Consider the following 13,543-nt stretch of genomic DNA (forward strand, 5'->3'; position numbering starts at 1 on the left):
CAAAGAGATCTTGAAAGTTTCTTGTTTCAAATTGAGAACTTAGATACGTCAGGGCTTTAATATTAAACTGAGAAGGTAATTTGGTAATTATAACAATTAGTTTTCAAGATGAAAAAATTACACATTGTTCTAAGAAGAATGTGTTTGAGTAGAAAAGTTCATACCCTGGAGGTCAGGTTCTCTGTGACCTCTTTCTCCTCCCCATTACCTATGTTCTTGACGGATTGGTATTTATAATTGTGGAACTGAATATTATTTGATTCTTTTTAGGACATTGTCCATGTATTGTGGCTCGTATGTAGTGGTTATTTTAGTCTATCAGCAGAATGTCAAGTTTGTTGGTGGCATTTTTTAATACATATATAAATAAACTATATATTTATTATTATTTGAAATTTATATTTTTTCCTTTTTATTTATTTTTATATTTAAAATATAAGTTAACTGGGGAGAGATATTTAGGACTAGCTTCATCTTGTATGAGGTACCTGTCTATTTCGCATAGTAATTCGTTTTTCATCCAATTCTTATAAAAGTACATTATTGTAATATGTAGGAGTCTATCTGGTATTGTTGGCAGGTGATGTAGTTCTTGGAACTCCGTATGCAGTTATGAGGAGAGTGTTTTGGATTGTTTGTAGTTTAGGTTCAATTATTTTATCACTTACAGTTATCCATGCTGGAGCTGCATAATCTAATACAGGTCTAATATATGTTTTATTGATTTTTTAGTAACGTTATCTGTAGATGCCACTGTTTTACTACCAGTTGGACTCCTAGCATAGTATAGCTCTTCGCCAGACTTTATTTTTTAATTTCGTTCACATGATTGATCCAAGTTAGTTTAGAATAACAGGTTAAACCTAAAAATTTTGCCGATGGGGCCATTTGGAGTAGAGTGCCATTCATATATAATTGTGGCTGTTGTTTTTTGTGTTTTGTAAATTTCCTAAACACTACGAGTTGTGTTTTTGCTGTGTTTATTTTTATTTTATATTTTTGACAGTATTCACTTATTCTATCTTGTTGCGATTGTATGTTAGTGGCTGCTATCGTGGGTGTTGCGGCACTTTTCCAGACTGCCACATCATCTGCGAACTGTGAAGAGAATCCATGATTTGGATCCCTCAGTGCCATATTGTTTACATATATGATGAAAAGTATAGGGCTAACCACCCTCCCTGAGGGACACCAGCTTCAGGAGTAAAGTACTCAGAAAATGTTCATCACTTAATGGCGTCGTGGCTTAGTTGGTTAAAGCACCTGTCTAGTAAACAGGAGATCGCGAGTTCGATTCTCGCCGGTGCCTATGAAAAGTTTATGAAATTTGTTTTACTGTTTGAAAGATTGTTTGTTTTTGAATTTCGCGCGAAAGTACTCGAGGACTATTTGGGCTAGCCGTCCGTTAATTTAGCAGCGTGACATAAGAGGGAAGGCAATTTGTCATCACTACCCAGCGCAAACTCTTTAGGTGTTCTTTAAACAACGAATAGTGGGATTGGCCGTGACATTATAACGCTCCTATGGATGAAAGAGCGAGCATATTTGATGCGACAGGGATTCGAACTCGCGACCTTCAGATTACGAGTCGAAAGTCTAAACCACCTGGCCGTGCAGAGTCTGTTTCAAAGAATTCGGCACTATGTTCATAAAATGTACGTCTTATTAAATAGAAATGGTTCTATTTCAATAAAACAATGTGAACCACATTTTTCAGTTGAACAAAGAAACAAACAAACAAACAAAAACTGAAAATATAAAAAACATACTTATACAAAAAGAAACAAGTTTGGCTGAAGACAAAAACAAATGACGATATTTTTCATGTAAAGAAAACTTACAACAATGTAAAAACTTCTTGAATATTTATTTTAAAAATGTATAAATTTTTGTGGTCGATTTTATTTCATTACCTCATTCATGTCTTATAGATAAAATTTTTACAAAGTATGTTTATTATGGTTTATCAAAGTAATGCCACATTTTAATACCTGCCGTAATAAGTTGAGTGCCTACCCTATACCATCAGGCTTTTATGGAATGTCACGCTGTCTGGTGAAGATACACACACAACATGTACGAAACTTGTAATAATTGTTCCAAAACCAGTTTTGCGCGAAATTCAAAAACAAAACAAACTACACCGATAGCTACCTAAAGAATTCTCAAATAATACAGCGGGAAAAAAGCTCCCGGAATAAGACGAAAAAAGCACAAGTCTAGTTTTGTTGTCGGCCAAATATTTAACAGAGATACAAACTCCACCCTGTTCGCTCTATGTACTGTAACAACGAAAGAACTAAACACAGTAAATAAAGCAAAATAAAATAATGTTAGAAAAAGACGAAAAGCCCATAGAAAAATAATAAAACTTACTAATTCGTCTGAAAATTCAAAAAACGAGAAAGAAGTAGCAGAAACATCTAATACTGTGGTAGAGGGAGCTTCTCTTACAACTAACAAAATAAATGTCATAACAGAAACACTTTGGATGTTGATAGAACAACTGTAAACATTCAGAACAATACTATTGTAAACTACACAAACAGTGAGACAGACACAAATGTACAAGAAGGTTTTGCAACTGTTACATCCAAAAGGAAAAACAAAATTCACCACAAAAACTTTATTTTTGAATTTCGCGCAAAGCTACACGATGGCTATCTGAGCTAGCTGTCCCTAATTTAGCAGTGTAAGATGTAAGACTAGAGGGAAGGCAGCATGAATATGATTGATGCGACCAGGATTCGAACCCGCGGCCCTCAGATTAAGAGTGGAACACCTTAACACACTTGTTCAAAACAAACCACACCATTCTGGTGTTTTCTGTCGTTTTAATAATAATTTGAAATATATCATATAAGCTAATATCTTGTTAGACACTGGCACGTGATGCCCGTGCCCCGATTCTAGTTACCACTGCCCCAAATCCTTAATGGCTCTCCAGAAAAATCATAATCGATATTTTATTAAATCGCCGAATATCTCTGTGTCTGTCAACTAGCGACACCTGTGGTCTTTGTTTTCATTTCCCGTAATTATACAAGTTTTGTTCTTCCAAGGTGGAAAGATATTAGTTCGTATCAGTACCATATAAAATAACTTATGCACAAAGGTTAAAAGGAAACGAAAGACATAAACAGCAGGAACAAAGTAATGTTACACAAGAAAACAACACCTCAATACAAACACAAAAAATCACAAGAAAACAAAACTCCAATACAAACACAAAAATCACAAGAAAACAACACCTCAATATAAACACAAAAATAAACAGAAACGATGAAAACAGAGGTATAATGATGCTGTATAAAACAGATCTATCAGTCACAGTATGAGCAGTAATAACGAACATGTTACTATGGATATTCTATAAATAAAACAACAAAAGTAACAATATCAGGAATATACTGTTCACCACTTAAGTAACTAGACATAACATTACTCAATTTTCCCACGACCATAACTCTATAGTCATTGAGATCTCAACAGTAACGATGTTAACCTTGGATGCAACTGTACAAACAATAATGGAAGAAGTCTCTTAAGTTGATATATGATAATAACAAAAGACAGAGAAACCAAAACACAAATTAACAACATAAAAGAATCACATAAGAGCACAAAAAAGTTACGAAAAAAATCATAAATGTGATAAGTGTTGCTCAAAATTAAAGAATAAAACTGACTCGAAAAAATTCTGGACACATCTTAGACGACTGACCAACGACAATCCAGCCACAAAGAAATATCCTACTCTTGAATACAATAATACAATAGTATACAAATATAAAGAAAAAACCGAAGCTTTAAAACACCAAATACGTAACACTTTTAAAATACATACTGATTCAAGAATAAATATTTATATTTATAACAAAGTCACAAACTATAGACTAAACAATAAAGAACAATTTGAACCAGTTTTCCCAATAAACATAACAAACTAGGAAGACACGATCCTAACGAAAGACATATCTACACGTGAACTTCATGAAGCAATGAAAACAAAAAAACAAATCTCCAGGTGAAGATGAAATACAAGCCTTCTTCCTAGAAAAAAGGCACTCCGAAATAGTTTGACCACCTGAAAGCACTTTTCAACTTATCTCTATCCTCTGGATACATAGCAGTTTTTTTGGAAGCATGAGAATATATTAAAGTTTTATAAGGTAGAAAAGCCAGTCAATAAAACTAATAGCTACTGACCAATCAGCCTGACCAGCTGTGTAGTCAGAATTGTTAAAATAATAATAAATAATAGACTCTCCACATTCTTTGAGATAACATCAAAATTACCAGAAGAACAAAATGGATTAAGAAAATTTAAACAAACAACAAACTACTTAGTTAGACTAACTGTAGAGATATTAGACAGCTTTAACAATAAACAATGCACTGTCGCCTTCTTTGTTGACATTAAAAAAAAGTATTTGACACTGTATGGCACAGCGGTCTACGGTTCCGAATGAATGAACTGTGACTACCGCGTGGAGTTATTTGCTAGCTGTCCAACTTTCTAGAAATCACAGTAAATGTAGAGAGAACCATTCTTGAATACTTCACTCCAGAAGCTGGTGTCCCTCATGGAGGGGTGGTTAGCCCTGTACTCTTCATCATGTATGGAGAAGCTGGTGTCCCTCATGGAGGGGTGGATAGTCCTGTACTCTTCATCATGTATGGAGAAGCTGGTGTCCCTCAAGGAGGGGTGGTTAGCCCTGTACTCTTCATCATGTATGGGAGAAGCTGGTGTCCCTCATGGAGGGGTGGATAGTCCTGTACTCTTTCATCATGTATGGAGAAGCTGGTGTCCCTCAAGGAGGGGTGGTTAGCTTTGTACTCTTCATCATGTATGGAGAAGCTGGTGTCCCTCATGGAGGGTGGATAGCCCTGTACTAGCCCATCATGTATGGAGAAGCTGGTATTCCTCATGGAGGGGTGGATTGCCGTCTACTCTTCATCATGTATGAGAAGCTGGTGTCCATCATGGAGGGGTGGATAGCCCTGTATTCTTCGTCATGTATGGAAACAATTTGCCATTGAAGGATCCTAATCATGGATTCTTCCCATAATTCACTAATGATGCGGCAGTCTGGAAAAAGTGCCACAACACCAACATTAGTAGCCACAAACATACAACCACAACTAAATAGAATAAGTGAAAACTGTCAAAAATACAGATTAAAAATAAATACAGCAAAAACACAAGTTGTCATCTTTACAAAGCTGACAAAACACAAAAAACTACAGTCTGAAATATATATGAATGGAACATTACTTCAGACTACCAAATCAGCAAAATTTCTAGGTTTAATCTACGACTCAAAATTAACATGGATTAACCATGTAAGTGAAATTAAAAGTAAAGTCTGGCGAAGAACCAACTATGCTAGGAGTCTAACTGGTAAGAACAGTGGAGCATCAATAGACAATATATTAACAATTTATAAAACATACATTAGACCAGTAATAAACTATACAGCTTCAGCTTGGATAACTGTAAGTAACACAATTATTAAAACCAAGCTGCAAACAACACAAAACACATTCCTTACAACAGTATACAGAGTTCCCAGAACCACATCATCTAAATTCATACACAAACATACCAACCATACCAGACAGACACAGTACAATAACATACATGATGAAGATAGCCTTAATCACCTCTCTCCAATCAAGATATATTTTAAATACAAAATAAAAAAAGGGAGAAAAAATATACAAATATATAAGAAAGGGAAAAAAACCCACATACTTCACCCTAGTAGAGCAAGAGAATGTCTGTAAATGTATACCAGTACATGGACAAAGGGTCGGAGAATGTCAGCTCACTCTGAACAACACCAACCAACACTGCATGACCATATAAAGTAAAGAAAGAGGTCAAAGAGCACTTGACACTCCAGGGTGCATATGGTACTTGTACAATGCTTTACGAAACCTGTTTTACTAGAATTTTATAAATAAATAAATTGTCAACAAATTTTAAAGCTAAATCTGAAAGTACATTTTGAAAAAAATTAAATTATTATACACTAAAGTGTTTTTTGAAGTAAACTATAACTTACGAATTAAACAAATATAATAGTTTTTTTTAATCGTCATGGCTTCATTAATGTATGTTAAAACAATGTTTGGCCGTCACCAAGAAACCAAGTTAACGTCCATTAGTTCGAAGCACTAATTTATTAGTCTTGGCATGAGAATTTAAAGAAATACTCTGAGCTTTTAAAAGTATAAACGTATAACTCATAGCTCCGTCATCTCCTGAGAGATTTCAGATCTTGTTCAACTTTAGACTCACGATACAAACTTATATTTTTTGTAAGAAACGAGAAAGATTATTATATAAAAGTATTGGTTGTTTTCTTACTTTTAGTAGTCACATATTTGGTTGTATTTTTTTGTTGCGAGTTCTATAAGAGGTGTCTGCAACTAACATGAGAAAATCTCTTGTTGTTATTTACGCTATTTTATTTTTCTTGTTAATTTATTAATAAATGTGTGTTTTCTTGTATTAAGGTTAATAAAACCGGTTCAGGACATTGGCACGAAAGTTAAAGATAATAGTTTTCTCGGAGCTTCATAATTCCAGAAAATCAACGGAAGTTTAGATTACTTGTCAATGTCACTTGGTGACAGAAGTTTTATACAAAAGTGTTCATGGTTAGTTATGACTTAGTCTATGTTAGTCAGTTTTCGAAAAGTGGATATAGAGATAACAATAGTTGTTCACTGTGTAACTTGTCAGAAACAACAGGTAGGAGTTGTTTGTAACGATCATGAAAAATATATCACATGGTGATAATTATTTATTTCATTTTATTACTTCAAATTAATTGCTAGGTTTTAATAAAACTTTAGAATTTTGGTGTCAAGCTATTTGGCACAAAATGTCTGATATGATAGAACTACTTGTGAAAATAATTGTCTAAAAACATCCTAATTGTGAACGTTAACTGGTGTTTAAAACTCTAGCTGTAAATATAGTGTATTAAACAGTTATTATGCGAAGTGTCTAGTATCCTAAGATATACTATATTAAACGTGCTTACTTCAAGAGGGAATGATCATATTATACTTTCACAGGTCTGGATAAAGACTGCCACTCCACCTATTACAGGACCTTGTGAAGCTATTATACCAAGATATTATTACGATCCATAAAGCCACCAGTGTGAGAAATTTATTTACGGGGCTGGTGGCGGGAACGGAAAGCAATATTAAACAACAGCAAACTGTTTGTCTGCTTTTTTCAGGTTTGTAAAAAATGTTTATTGTCTTACTGTTATTCGGTAAGCTTTGATATAGGATCTAATATTGAATTTAAATTTCTGACAAGAATTTTTTTCAAACGAAGGAGAATATTAATGGCCTTAGGTTTTAAAGATAATGATAAATTAGAAGAATTTAAAACAGAAGTTGATTTAAAGTAATGGAAATTATTCTTTAACATTAAAATATAGGTCGGTACAAATATAATGGAACAACATCCATAAAGATTTCATGTCAACACTTTTAGATGTTGTGATGGAAACAAATAGAAAATAATAACATTTAAACCCGTCATGGTCATGTGGTTGAGATGCTAGAGTCACATTCTGAGGTTTATTGATACGAATCCCTGTCAAAACATGCATCCTTTCAGCTGTGGGAGCGTTATAAAATCATACTCAATTCCACTATTTTTTGGTAAGAGTAGCCCAAGAGTTGCCCGGGTGGCGATGACTATCTGCTTTCCCTTTAGGCTTCCATTCATACATTAGTGACTGGTAGCGCAGATAGCCCTCGTGTAGCTTCACGCGAAATTCAAAGCAAACAGCAATATAAAAATATTGTATTTATACTGCACATGATATACATAATTTAATAATTATTCCCTATAAAGTTTTAAAAACAACATAATTATCTAATAACCTGCAGGTTATACTCGTTACAATGTAACCCACGGGTTACACACAACACTTTAGAGTTTTTTAGCTATGACTATACAAGCAATTCAATCGTCAATTTAAAACGACCCTAAAATGAAAGTAAATGTGGTTGACGATTTATATATAATTGAAATTTTATAATACATGTACATCTACTAAATGTAAAATAATAAAGTAAACTTTAGCGATGTTTTAAAAACTTTCCCACAGCACGATGATACCTCTCCTACTTGGGTACCTTACTGAATATAAATAATCATCAGTAGTTATCGGGAAACGCCTCTTGAATGTGACACAAATGCGACAGTTAATGAAAGACAAAATACTTAAAACGCTGTTTATGTATACGCAGAAAAATACTTTAAAAGTTACAGTTTTAACTCTGAATATTCCCGAACCGACTTAACGACTTCTGGTTTTCAGGAAAGGCTTCATGAGCACCAGTTTGTAGAACAAAAATAGATGTTACATTTTCAAAATCTCTTATATAGTATCCAAAATGGACAAATTAAGAAAAAATAGAGAAACATCTACAGCTTGTATAAACGTCACAAATATTAGGCCTACTGGTGTTGAAACTGTAAAAACTACAAGTTTGTTTTGTTAACTTTCAACTATGTATAATTTGCAGGTTTCGTGAACTATTTGTGTGTATGTCAAACGACTTACATGGAATGTAACAGAAACATAGATTATTACAAACATCGATAGAGACAGTTTAAACTTTCTTTGTATTTCACGATTGTTAAGGTATCAAAGTTAACCATGTTGAGACTGTATTCACCCTCGAATGTTTACCTTTATTATTACTAGTATTTTAACATCAGGAAGTCCAAAGTTTTTCATCTCACATCTTGTTGTTTTTTTAAACAATATAAATCAATCCGGTGTAAAATTCTAGAGAGATTCGCGTTGAGATGGAAAGGAAGTGATTTGAGATGGAAGGGAAGTGATAAAGGCTGAGCCTAAAAAAATGTTTGTAAACAGCTTCCACCAGAATTACAGCACTGGCTTTTCCTGTTACTGTTGTTCCTCTTTCCAGGAATTGCGGAAGTCTTGGTTTATCATTTATTTTCCGTTTTAACCACGTTTCGTGATGACTGGAAAATAAAATATTTTTCCCAGAACAATACTCAGCAGACATAAATAATATTATTCTCACTTTACCAAGTTCAGTGTCGTCGAGAAAACTTATATTCTTGACTTCACTTGGAAAAGGCCTTTTAGGCTTAAGTATTTCAAAGAAAAAAATGAATCCATCGTAAATAATACTAAAACGGTATATAAACAAGTTTTAAACCTTATTACCAATGGGAGGGTGGCTGAATAGAAGAACAGGAATTTCTCTAAACAATAATGTTATTTGATCATTAAGTTGAACGAGATAAGTGTTCATTCAGTAAGAGGAGAATTGTTGTGTTTAGATGATGGGTAATAACAAGTGTAACACAAGAACACTTTGTTTTGTATAATTGTTTCAAGGCAAAATCACGTGATACATTGTTTGTTTTGTTATTGGGTGATAGTATTTTGTATATAACTTCTTACAGTCGTGATCTCTTTCAATGGTTAATAAAACTGTCATAATGTACGAGTGTTTTTTCCAATGTATATGTCTCATATTAAAACTTCCATTAGTTATAGCTTCACTGTCAAGTGAATATTTCATTCTCTACAGATTATTGTAACAAATCTATGTGCTGCCACTTGGTTCCTTTTCATATTTTACCAATGAGACTTTCATAACATCATATCTGTTATCTTCAAGAGTAATGGTGTTCTTGTTTTCAAACACAAGAGTAATTCTGTTAGATAACTTTGTGTTATTATGTTGTTTAAAGGCGATTTATATCTCTCTGAAAGTTGGTATATCTAACATTCTGTCATTAATGTCTGTCTTTATCACACTCTGTGTTTGTGTAAATGTTTTCGTTAGTACACGAATTTTTCATTTACCTGACTAGTAACATCAAATATTGGCTTTCTTTAGTGGTAATACCGTAAGTTTCGTGATTGTTAAAGTGTATTTGTTCATTCTTTATCAGGATAACGTTACAGGTCTTTGTCACTTCTCTTGAAATCTTATGTTGTGAGAACAGGTTTTATATATTCATCGTAGTCACTGCATAGACAGACCAGTGTTTAGCTTTCCACTTAACTACAAAAGGAAAAGAAACAACAAAACATAAAAGTTCTGATCACGTGGTGGACTGACTTTGTGTCTCGTTTTCTACGGTTTCTTTACATTACGTAAGGTAACCTTGATTCGGACGTGTAACACAGCAGGCTTAAGTCAACAAATACTGTTCAAGCATTTCTTTTTGTACTTGTAAGATAAAAAGTGGCAATCAGTCTACAGTTAGCTAAACCTAACAAACAGAGACAGTTCTTGTCGTATTATGTGAATAATTTGATAAATATCTTAAAATTTAACATTCCGTTAATTGTATAGTATCAACAGTCGATTAATCGTACAGTATAAACAGCTAAGTTAATTTTACAATTTAAACCAGTCATAAAAATCTATCGTATAAACTATTTGATTCAAAGTATGTTATCGACAAGTAGATTTGTTTGTTTACAGAAAAACTACTCAATGAGCTCTCTTGGCTGTTTCCAGTTTAGGTGTTGATATCCTGCTTTAAAGCTTCTAGTTCATGGAATAGTCCTTTAGGTAAAATTATAGTACAGTTTGACATGGTCACAATAGAAGACAGTTTGTGAAGGCAGTAAATTGTACAGTGCCAAAACACTGGTGAACATACGTTAGTTGGTCAAAGCTATTGATTGGTTAAGATTAGCTGTAGTCCTGTTGGTCAAAACTATAATACAGATAAGATAACCCTAACTATAGCGGTATGGTCCTTGATCACGAGAAATCCACTTGAAATAAAAATGTATCTCAGAACGCCTGTTTGGGTGTTAACACTTTTGCTGATAAAAAGAGAACAACGTTTTGGTCAACCTTAAGATGACCTTGGTAGGTCGCAACATTGTTTTCTCCTTACCAATAAAAGTGTTAATACCCATACCAGCAGTTCTGAGATTCCTAGTGGTATGGTATTCTCAAATTTATCTTTGAGTAGCATGCAGGATTTGTAAGATGAAACAAATATTCAGTAGAAACTATCTCATGAAGCAATGAACGAATTATCTCTGCCTTTTACTGACCTTGAGTTCCAGTAAAGACACTGCTACATGTATAGTAAATAATCTTATATTTAATACAATAGTATTGTGTTGTTGTGGTGATGACAAAGTTAAAATGATAAGTTATCCCCATATTAGAAGTGAATAAAGGAGGTCACATACTCAACAACTTACAACCAACTCTTGAACTACTCTAACTGAATAGTAAAATAGAATATTACTTTAAGAGATTGCAATAGGATCACTGTGACCACCAGGCCATTACATGTCCTAACACGTAAGTGATACAAGTAGTATTGGTATCACTTTCATCCGTTTGTTATTACATACAAACTACCCATAAAAATGTTGTACCTGACAACAACCAACAGTTTTAAAACTTATTTTATGAAAGTATTTGTGAAGAAATTACTTTTAAGTGCACCCTCCGCAGTATGTGGGCAGACTCACACCGCGAAACTAGGTTTCGATACCCGTGGTTGGAAGAACATAAATAATCTACTGTGTAGCTTTGTGCATAATTTCAACAAACAAACAAACTTTAGAGTATCCGATATAGTCATTTAAAGAATCTATACTGATACATGTTTTATACTTAAAGCTATAAACAGAACTATTGTTAACTATGCTATCAATATATGCTCGATTTCAGACATTACTTTATAGTCACGTGGTATACATTGAAACTTTCCTTATTATCAGCGTTCAGACCTTCGAAATTATCACATATTTTAAATTCTCCCGAGTTTCTCAAGAGATATTTAAATATCTTTCTGTCTGTATAGATATTTCTTATCTCCTCAGTAATATCGGTCAGAAGCTACTGGTGAAACACCTTCGTCTGGTTAGAGGAAAATCATCTCATGTTTTTTAAAGTAGGGTTAAAGTTGTTGTCTTTTAATTTAATGTACACTTTTCCAAGTCACGTATGTATTATATTAAACTGAACATAACACACAGAAACATTGACAGTAAGTTTTTGTAATATGTGTGTTGACTGTATAGACAGAACGTTTTTAGTCTGATGTAACACAACATGGTAAAAGTATATAACCAGTTCAGTGTGATAAACACATTAATAAAAGTCTTGTGATGATTGGTACTTTCGTTTTTCAACATTTCTTTTAAAGATTTTGAAAGACAATTACGAAGACCTGTTAAACATCTTTGTCACACGTGTTTTGATTCGTTACTATAAAGCTGATAGAGACATCTAACTGCTTCTTCAACTTTCAATGAGACTCATTTTACTTGAGTTTTATAAATAAATCAAACAATTAGTTTAGCAATTAATGATTGTTAAAACACAACGTGAAAGCACAATTTAGTAAAACTAAGTTATTTGTGTCACATTAAATATCATCTGTCCTAAACTTCTCAATTAAAGAAACATACCGTGTTTCTCCGAAAATAAGTCAGGGCTTATATTAATTTTAACTCCAAACTATGACACTAGGGCTTATTTACGGGGGATGTCTTATTTTGATATATTAAAAAAATGAAGTCACAAAGTAAAACTATTAAACTAACCATATAAAATAAACTATTATTAAACTAACCATTTAAAATAAACTATTATTAAACTATTAAACTAACTGATTAATACTTAAACAAACTAATTAGCTAACTATTAAACTAATTAATAAATTAATTTTTTTTTTATTTCTTTCCTCTTCCTGCCACTCTTAACTAGGGCTTATTTTAAGGGTAGGGCTTATATTAAAACTATCCCGAAAAATCACACTAGGTCTTATTATCGGAGAAACACGGTAATAATATCTTTGTTGTCGTGACAACGTTAATGTCATTTTAAACATGTACTGGGTGTAACTTAGAAACCAAGTTAACGTCCAGTTATGAAATTATGTTTACTTGTCATGGTGTAATACCTCTTTCTTGTAATTGTAACAATACGATTAAAACACAGTTAAACAGTTGTATATTGTAGCATTTTATTTTGAAAATATCGATTAATTACACTGTTAAAAATCAAAACATGTATTGTTAGTAATTTCAATTATTTTAATTATACTGTTTTATTAACAACTTTAATTCTGTGGCGTCCATTATACTGTTACATGTATATTGTATCAGGGTGCAGTAAACTGTAGATAAATAAATAATAATTTTACTTCTCAAATAAAACTACTTCGGTATATTCGTACAAAAATAACGGTTCTAGTTCCTCTGAAGTTACGAAAATCCAGAAAGACATGTGAAGGCTGGATCACTTGTCAATGTCACTTGCTGGAAAGTTTTATATGAAAGTGTCAATGGTTAGTTACAAATTATTTTGTCTTCATCAGATTTACAGTAATGTATATACGTGTGTTTGATTATAGTAAAGCTACATCGGGCTATCTGGTGAGCCCACAGAGTGGAATCGAACCCCTGATTTTATCGTTGTAAATCTGTAGACTTACAGATGTACTATTAGTGGGCCTAGAGAAACGAAC

General features: G+C 33.1%; 1 protein-coding gene and 1 non-coding gene across 3 annotated transcripts in view; both read left to right on the plus strand.

Moving 5' to 3' along the window:
• Positions 1–13,543, plus strand: part of LOC143226646 (actinia tenebrosa protease inhibitors-like) — a 128,158-nt gene that overhangs the window by 2,569 nt on the left and 112,046 nt on the right. The window contains exon 1 of one of the 2 annotated variants that reach the window (XM_076457875.1): positions 6,705–6,763. The exons of the other annotated variant lie outside the window; for it this stretch is intronic. The gene's annotated coding sequence lies outside the window, so the exon portion shown is untranslated. Of the gene's footprint in view, positions 1–6,704; positions 6,764–13,543 lie in introns of those variants that run through there. 2 annotated transcript variants of the gene reach the window in all.
• On the plus strand, positions 1,236–1,309 carry TRNAT-AGU (transfer RNA threonine (anticodon AGU)). Its single transcript has one exon. It is a non-coding gene; the product is annotated as a tRNA-Thr (tRNA).

This window comes from Tachypleus tridentatus, chromosome 9 (assembly GCF_004210375.1).
Source record: "Tachypleus tridentatus isolate NWPU-2018 chromosome 9, ASM421037v1, whole genome shotgun sequence".
Taxonomy (NCBI): Eukaryota; Metazoa; Arthropoda; class Merostomata; order Xiphosura; family Limulidae; genus Tachypleus; species Tachypleus tridentatus.